Raw genomic sequence first — 9,200 nt, forward strand, 5'->3', positions numbered from 1 at the left:
AGAAACACACACATATGCATTTTCTTAAAGGAAATTCTGAGTTGGCAAGAACAAAAAGATTACTAAAACACACACACACACACACACACACACACACACACACACACACACACACCAAGCCAAGACGGGAATCCAGAAAGAAAACTGTCATAAAGTTGGCCCTTTCTTGAGATTATGGTAAAGCTGATCTTCAATTTTCAGCTTCTTATAGGACTTGGGAGATAAATAGCAAGGTCAGTTTCATTCAAGTGAGGCAGTTTAATAGAAGGACTTTTATTAAATAAGGGATATCTGCAGTGTAACGCCTTATTGTTTAGGTGCAATAAGTTCCCTTTCTAATAACCCTGGGGAAAAAGGTCATAGGGTAGGTTCTCAATTCTGATGGCTAATTTTATGTTTCAACTTGCCTGAGCCACAGTGTCAAATATTTGTTTAAACATTATTTTCAGTGTGTCTGTAACGTTGTTCCTAAATGAGATGAACATTTGAATCAGTAGACTGAGTAAAATAGATGGATCAACCAATGTGGATGGTGTAGGGGTCACCCAATCTGTTGAAGGCCTAAATGGAACAAAAGGCTTAGTAAGAAGGAATTTGTTCCTTCTGCCTATTTCCCAGCTAGGACATAACTATTTTTCTGCACTCAGACTGGAATTTATCATCTCTCCTAGTTCTCAGAGCCTAGTACTCAGGCTAGAACTGCATCATTGGCTCTCCTGGGTTGCTATACATAGATATGACATATATATATATATCAACTGTTCTGTGTTTTAGGAGAACACTGGTTAATATATCAATAAATACAGAAATTAAGATTAAGGATAAAAAAACTTAGGTGCAAGTAGTTTAATTGGTAGATAATCTTGGACGGACAAGTGATAAAATAAGAAAAATGAAGCAGGGAAGAAAGAAAGCCCAAAAAAGGGGTAATTAACAAGCAACAGTGAGTAAGTGATGCTCAATTACAGTAGTAACCCAATAAATTGTTTGGAACATGCTTCATTATTATGTTAACTGAAGGAAAGAATGGTGTGTAATTAATGCATTGACACTCCCACCCCCACTGAGGATTGCTCTGAAATGTTAACTTCCTCCATTACTGGGTTTGCTTGCCTGAGGCCCAGCCAGCTCCTATGGTGTTGAAGAAAGGCTTCAGCCAGAGAAGAAGAGGTACTCAGGTACATTAGTTGGGAAACATCCAGCTGCTAGAAACTGTGTTTATGTGTAACTGTACATGAACTTGGTTGAGACAAAGGGATATGTGGTGGATGACGAATGCAAAATTTGTAAAGCACTTCTACAAAATGAAACGGTTACTATAAAAATTATTTCTAGAGAAACTGAAACTCTTCACAAATATCAAATATCCAAATATGCAGATTAAGTTAAAAGAAATTTGGTTTTCAATAAAAATGTCACAACAGAAGAACAGAGATAGAATAAACAAGTGGCAGGAAAATACAATATTTTTATAACCAGAATATAAAAGCAATTGTGTTTGATATATTTTAAATATAATGGAGGATGTCAAGTGGAACAAAATAATAATAGAGGCAATAAATTTCCAACAAAATTGGAAAATGGACCAAATATTTCCAAGTATGAAAATAATAAAAATCACTATTAGAAGAACCTCACTTAGCTTCTAACCAGAATGGAGTAACAGAAATCAACTTTACCCTCTCATTCAAATCAACCAAAAAACAAAATGTGTATGAAACAGTTGTTAACAAGGGATTGGACATCAAAAAATAAAGTATACTGATCCCTGAGTAAAGAGAAACAAACAAGGTATGCCTTATAATTGCCCTAGATTGTTGTCTTGAGCTTCCAGCCATGGTGCGCAGAGGGGTTCATCAGGATAATCCTGGCATACTCAGAGGCAAAAATTACAGTTTGAAGAGACTCGGATATTAAAGAAATGTTGGGATTATCAGTCTGGAACTTTAAAATTACTCTATTAATATGCTGATAACCTTTATGAATAAAGTTTACAGCATGGGAGAACATATGGGCAATACATACAAAGAGACAGAAAATCTAAGAAAGAACCAAAAAGTAATGCTACAAATCCAAAACACTGTAACAGAAATGAAGAATGCATTTGATGGGTTTGTTGGGATACTTGCCATGGCAAAGAAAAAAAAATCTTTCTTTGAGATTAAAAATATTTCAATAGAAACTTCCAAATCCAGAAGGTTAAGAGAAAAAAAGACTAGGAAAAAAAAAACCCAGAACAGATTATTCAAGAAGTGTGAACATCTACAAAGGTATAACTTAATGACAATGGGAATACCAGAAGAAAAAGAAAAAGAAAAAGAAAAAGAGACAGAATAAATATTTGAAACAATAATGACTAAAAATGTTCCCAAATTAATGTCAGATATCAAACCACAGATCCAGAAAACTGAGAAAACTCCAAGCAGGGTAAATGTCAAGAACCAAACCAAGACAAACCTATTCCTAGGCACATTATTTTCAAACTCTAGAAAATAGTAGATAAAAAATTCTGAAAGAAGTCAGATAAGAAATACAACTTACCCAGAACTAAAGCAACAATAAGAACTAAATCTGACTTCTGCTCAAAAGCCATGCAAACAGGAAGATAATGGAGTAAAACATAATGTATTAAGCATAACAACTACCAACTTGGAATTCTGTACCCTGTGAAATTATCCTTCAAAAGTGAAAGAGAAATAAAGACTTGCAGACAAATAAAGCGAGGGAGTTTATTGTCAGTAGAACTGCCTTGCAAGAGAGGTTAATAAGTTCTTTAAAGAGAAAGAAATGATATTGATTAGAAATTCAGATCTACAGAAAGAAATGAAAAGCATCAGAGAAGGGATAAGGGAAGGTAAAATAAAAAATATTATTTTATTTTTAATTGATCTAAGACATAACAGTTTGTTCATAACAATAACAGCAACAATGTATTTGATTATATATACTTATCACACACACATATATGCTTCTTTATAAGTGAAACGAATAACAGCAATAATGCAAAGAGGAATAAATTAATATTATTTTGTTATTAAAAAGATGCTGCAGTACCTATAATGTGAGGTTCAGTGTTACTTGAAAGTAGATTTAGATTAATTTTAATGATATTCTTCAAACTGTAGGGAAAACGTTAAAAAAATTTTTAAAAAGCTATATATGCTAATATGCAAAATAACTGATATGCTAAGAAAGCAGAGAAAACTGAATCATATAAAGTGCACAATTAAAATAACAAAAGCCAGAACAGAGAATGGAAGAAAAAAAACGGGAATAAAGAACAGAAGACCAAGCAGAAAACAGAAACAAATATGTAAATATTAATCCAACTATATCAATAATTACTTTGAATATCAAGGGTCTAAATGCACCAATTAAAAGTCAGACATTGTCAGAGTGGATCCAAAGCAAGACTCAACTATATGTTGTGTATAAGAAACACACTTTAAATATAAAGAAACATATAGATTAAAAGAAAAGGGATGGAGAAAGATACACTATGCTAACACTAATCTAAAGATATTAAATTAAAATAGACTTCAGAACAAGAAAGTGATTATGGATAAAGAGTTCCATCCTTCAAAAATATTTAACAACCCTTAACGTGTATGCACCTAATAACGGAGCATCAAAATATATGAGATGAAAACTGGTAGAATTGCAAGCAGAAATATGTGAATCTACTATAATAGTTGAGGACTTTAACACTTCTCTATTGGAAATGGACAGATTCAGCAAACAGAAACTCAACAAGGATGCAGTGGAGCTCAAAAATATTATTGAATCAACTGGGTATAAAGGACATCTATATATTACCTTATCTTAGAATAGCAGAATATACATTCTTCTCAAGCTTGAATGGAACATTCTCCAGGAGAAAACACACTCTGGACAATAAAACACACTTTAAATTTAAAACACATCCAGAATATCCAACACAATATTGAAGGAGAAAAACAGAATCAGAGGACTGATACTAGTCGCCTCAGGAATTACTACAAAGCAACAGCAATCAAAACAGTGTAGTAGTGGTGATAAAAGTAGTCAAACAGATCAGTGGAACAGAATGGAGATCTCAGAATTAGTCACACAAAAATATAGTTAACTGAACTTTAACAGATACTCTAACTCATTGCTGGTGGGAATGCAAAATGGCACAGCCACTTTGGAAGACCATTTGGCAATGGCAATCGAGAAAAAAAGTACAACGGAGAAAACAGTCTTTTCAATAAATGGTGTTTGGACAACTCAACATCCACACACCAACAACAGCAACAACAAAAAAGGAATCTAGACTTTACACATTTCACAAAAATTAACTTGAAATGGATCACAGACCTAAATGTATAATGCAAAACTATAAAACTTCTCGAGCATAACACAGAAGAAAATCTAGATAATCTTATGTTTGGTGATTACCTTTTAGATATAACGGCAAAGCCACAAGCCATGAAGGAAATGATTGAAAAACCGAACTTCATTAAAATTAACAATTTCTGCTTTGTAAAAGACTTGATTGAGAAAATGAAAAGACAAGGTACAGATTGGAGAAGATATTTGCAAAATACATGTCTGACAAAGATATGCTATCCAAAATATAAAAATAACTCCTAAAAGTCAGTAATAAGAAAAGAACAACCCAATTAAAAAATATACAAAAGTAATGAACAGACACCTCACCAAACAAGTTATACAAATGGCAAATAAGCATATGCAAACATGTTCTACATCAAATATCATCAGGAAAAACAAATTAAAACAATAAGGTAATACCACTATACGCCATTAGTCGGGTAAAAATCCAGAACACCTACAAAAATCAGGATATTGATGAGATATTAGAAATCCCATGTTCATTGAAGCATGATTGAGAATAGCAAAAGTATGGAAGCAACCTAATTGTACAACAACAGATAAGCGAATAAAGAAGTGATATATATCACTTTTTCTTTATTTGCTTATCTGTTGTAAACATAATATATACATTATATATTATATATACATATAATATATACATTATGTATATTATATATGTATATACACATACACAATGGAATACTAGGCAGCTTTTAAAAAGAAGGAAATTCTGCAATATGAGACAATGTGGATGAACCTTAAGGATATTTTGCAAAGTGAAATAGGACAGTCACATAAAGACAAAACTGTATGACCCCACATATATGAGGTATTTAACATATTCAAATGCATAGACTGAAAGAGTAGAATGATGGTTTCCAGGGGTTAGGGAGAGGGAAAAATAGGGATTTATTCATCAAAAAGCATAAAATTTAAGAAAGATAAATAAGCTCTAGAGATCTGCTGGACAATATTGTACCTACAGTTTACAAAAATGTATTGTACACTTAAAATTTTGTAAAGACAATAGACCTTGTGTTAAGTATTTTACTGTAATAAAATAAAAAGCTTTAAAAAAGAAATACAGTTTTACAATATTAAAGAAAAAACATTTACCTAAGCAATGATTTTTTAAAGGGAGTAAAGATAATTCTTAATTTCCTCTTGCTGAGATAATACAGCAAGAAAGACTTCAGGTAGACATTTCAATGTAAGAATTATATAAATTATGGAAAGTTTGATCAGATATACCTAGGAGGCAACAGGTAAAGAGCAAACTTACTGAGCAGAAATATATCCCAGCATTTCTGGCTCCAGGGCACTGCTCAGATGCTCACCATCATCAGTGTTCATTCATTCACCAAACCCCAGGAGAATAAAAGAGCCTATCAGCTTTATGATGGTCTGATTGGTGTTTGTGTAAATCACTGACTAAGCCTTTTGTAGAGAGAAAAGAAGCAGGACATTTTGGCTATATGCTATTATTCATTTGTCTTCACCTCTGGGTTTACCTCCATCCAAGCCTTGGAAGTGACTTAGCACAAAACACATCCAAATCTCATGGCTGGGGCACAAGTCTTGGCATTATTATCTCAGTACCTGTGTCTCTCATTGATTTTTCTGTCTCCCTTGCCTCGACGTGACTTAAAGTTTGTGTGAATATAAAGAAGTTTCATATTTCTGTAAGTTTTTAAATATTAAGCAAAGAAAAAGGCAAAATGTTAATGTTATCAAAGTTTTTCTTAAGAATCCCATAGTTTGTCCCTTTTAACACAGTATATCTGCTCTCAAAATATGTAGCAAAATATTTTTGCTCCAATGCTGGAATATATCATTTTTGTCTTTGAGTACCAGATATAATTGTTGACTTGTGTTTTGCTGCAATGTTGTACCCAAACAAACAAAAAACAAACTTCTCTTTCAACTGTAGACTCACTAAACCCTCACAGACTCACTAAACTCTCAACCAAAAAAAAAAATTTTTTAATAAAAGTCTCAGGGAAAAAAGGCTGACTGAAAACAGTAGATTTATGCACTATCTCTCAAATACTCTGAAACATAGGCTCATTGTATGAACATGAATAGTTATAGAATGGTCTTGATTGTTCAAGCTGTTATTTTTTTTCTTTATGCTTCCAATAGAGCTGGTATGGTTTAATTTTCAAAAATTAATATGCATGAGACACTGTTTCATTGTTCCTGGTTCATATGAGCCCACTTGGACTTCTGCCACATACCTTCTCTCTGCAACCTGCCCCCTACTTCACTTTTCCTTTTTTTTACTATGCCATTCACAGCTCATCACCAGGCCCTGACATACCGTATTCATTTTGTCTGTACTTCACATTTGCTGGTCTCACTTGTCAGCCTCTACTTCACTCTGACCTTCCATGTGTCAAATGTGGCAGATTCCTAATAGCCAATATCAAACATACAACTGATCTAAATCAGTAGTTTCTGACTCCACTCATCACATAATTATCCTCCATCAAGTTAATCACACCTAATATTTTGGATTATGTTTTGGGTTTGGGTTTGTGTGTGTGTGTTGGCTATTGCTTTTGTTGTTGTTGTTCTAATTGTGCTTCTGGTCCTATGCCTGATTTCTACTGTGGGGATAAAACAGTGTCCTTACATTGTCAGTGACCATATTGAGATTTATAACTACAGGCCAGGGTGGGATCAGCAGAAGACAGCATGACTAAGCTAAAAATGCACCAGGCTTACCAGTGATGGTGTGAACAGTAGTGATTAGGCAAAAGGATGAAGATCACCAGTTAAATGTGCAATCCCAAAGCCAAAGCCATCTTTATGAGCATGACTCCAGAAACTATGTCTGACTATAAAAGGGAACAGTCAAATGAAAAAACAAACAAATAAAAAATACCATGCCTTTCAGGCCTCTGGTTCCTCTGGTCCAATGTTCCCCTTGCCTCCCCTGGCCTCTTTGTTTTCTGGTAGACTTTCTCTCATCCTTCAAAACTCCACTTAGTTGTCCCCACAATGATATCTTTCAGAGTCTCAAAGAGTAATCTCTACTTTCTGTTTTCTATTTCCTTATGGAAATTTCTTCACTGTTCAGTTGAGGCACTTATTACATACAGTAACATGCACTCTTTCTTTTCTCTGTATTGAGAACTTTATATGCTTAGAAAAATACTCTTGATTGTAATGGGTAATTTCTTTCATATATTTTTAAAATCACTATTCTTGTTTGCTCATGAGGATTTTCGCACATATACACATAACAATCCAACTTATAAATGCAAAAATCTTAAAGAAACTCTAGTAAACAGAATGGTGAAAGTTTTAAAAATGTTATAATATGACATATTGAATTTATTATAGAACACAAGTTATGTTTTAACTTTAAAAAATTTAATTGCCTCATTAATAAATCTAAAAAGAAAAATAACATATCTCAAATTATATACAAAACTGAAAAAGTCAATAGCCATCCATTAAATAAGCTCTTAGCAAACAAAGAATCTTTTAAAATACTCATAACTGAAAAAAGCAAACATCATACTTCTTTGTGATATAATGATAATAGCCATCAAAGTTAGCTTGGATTGATTGAAAAAACAAGTCACATTATAATTTTTAACAGGTAATATGTTTGTCTATTAATAAAATGAAAAATAAACTACTCATTATTTTAATTAACAGTTCATTTTTACAGATTTTCTCAATAGTAACTTTGCTTGCAAAATAATTTGAATGCCTATATAATAGCAAGATAAATCTAAAATATGTTTTTAAAATATTTAAACAGCATTAAATGTTAAATACATCAGAATGCATCTAATAAATATGCAAATTATACAAAATATTAATGTTTTATTGGAAAAACATTAAAGAAGATCTAAATGAGGAGATATACCACTTTAAGAAATTACAAGATTCAGGATTATGATGTTAAGTATTGCCAAATTAATCAATAGAGTCAATGTAATATTAATAAAAATCTAATTTTGTTGTTTTGTTTTGCTTTTTAGAACTAGACAAGATTAAAGTACAAACTATTCCAAGATACTCTTGAAGAAGATCAAGGTGGATGAACTTGCCCTACAGTTTGGAAATTAAGATCTAAAGATGTTAAAATAGAGATGAACAAAGAGACTAATAATGGAATAAAATAGAGAGCACAGAAATACATTCATGGAAACATGATTTATGACACAATTGCAATTACCCCAAATGGAGAATAAATGGTCATTTATATTATATGGTGTTGAGAGAATTGCATATCCTTGTGAGAGAAAATATAAAATTGTATCCTTATGTCACATTAAGCATGTAATGCCATACCAGATGAATTAAAGACTTAAATAGTGATACAGTTTGAATATATGTCTCTGCCAAATCTCATGTTGAATTGTAATCCCCAGTGCTGGAGATGGGGTCTAGTAAGAGGTGTCTGGATCATGGGGACAGATCCCTCATGATTTGGTGCTGATCTTGTGATAGTGACTGAGTTCTCCTTAGATCTTGTCTTTTAAAAGTGTGTGGCACTCCCCCAAAACACCCTTGCTCCTACATTTACCATGTGAGATACCTGCTCCTCCCTCAATCTTCCACCATTATTACAGACTTCTTGAGGCCTCACTGGAAGCCGATGCCAGCACTGTGCTTCCTGTACATCCTGCAGAACCATGAGGAATTTAAACCTCTATTTAAATCAAGTATCCAGTTTCAGGTATTTCTTTATAGCAATGTAAGAATGGCTCAACACAAATATGGAAAAAAGTCAAATTAAAGATGAAACCCAGTCTTCTGCTTGGCAAGAACTCCAGAAATTGTCCATATCCTCTGGAAACAAACATATTGCCCACTTTTTTCCC

Source organism: Piliocolobus tephrosceles, chromosome 14 (genome assembly GCF_002776525.5).
Source record: "Piliocolobus tephrosceles isolate RC106 chromosome 14, ASM277652v3, whole genome shotgun sequence".
Taxonomy (NCBI): domain Eukaryota; kingdom Metazoa; phylum Chordata; class Mammalia; order Primates; family Cercopithecidae; genus Piliocolobus; species Piliocolobus tephrosceles.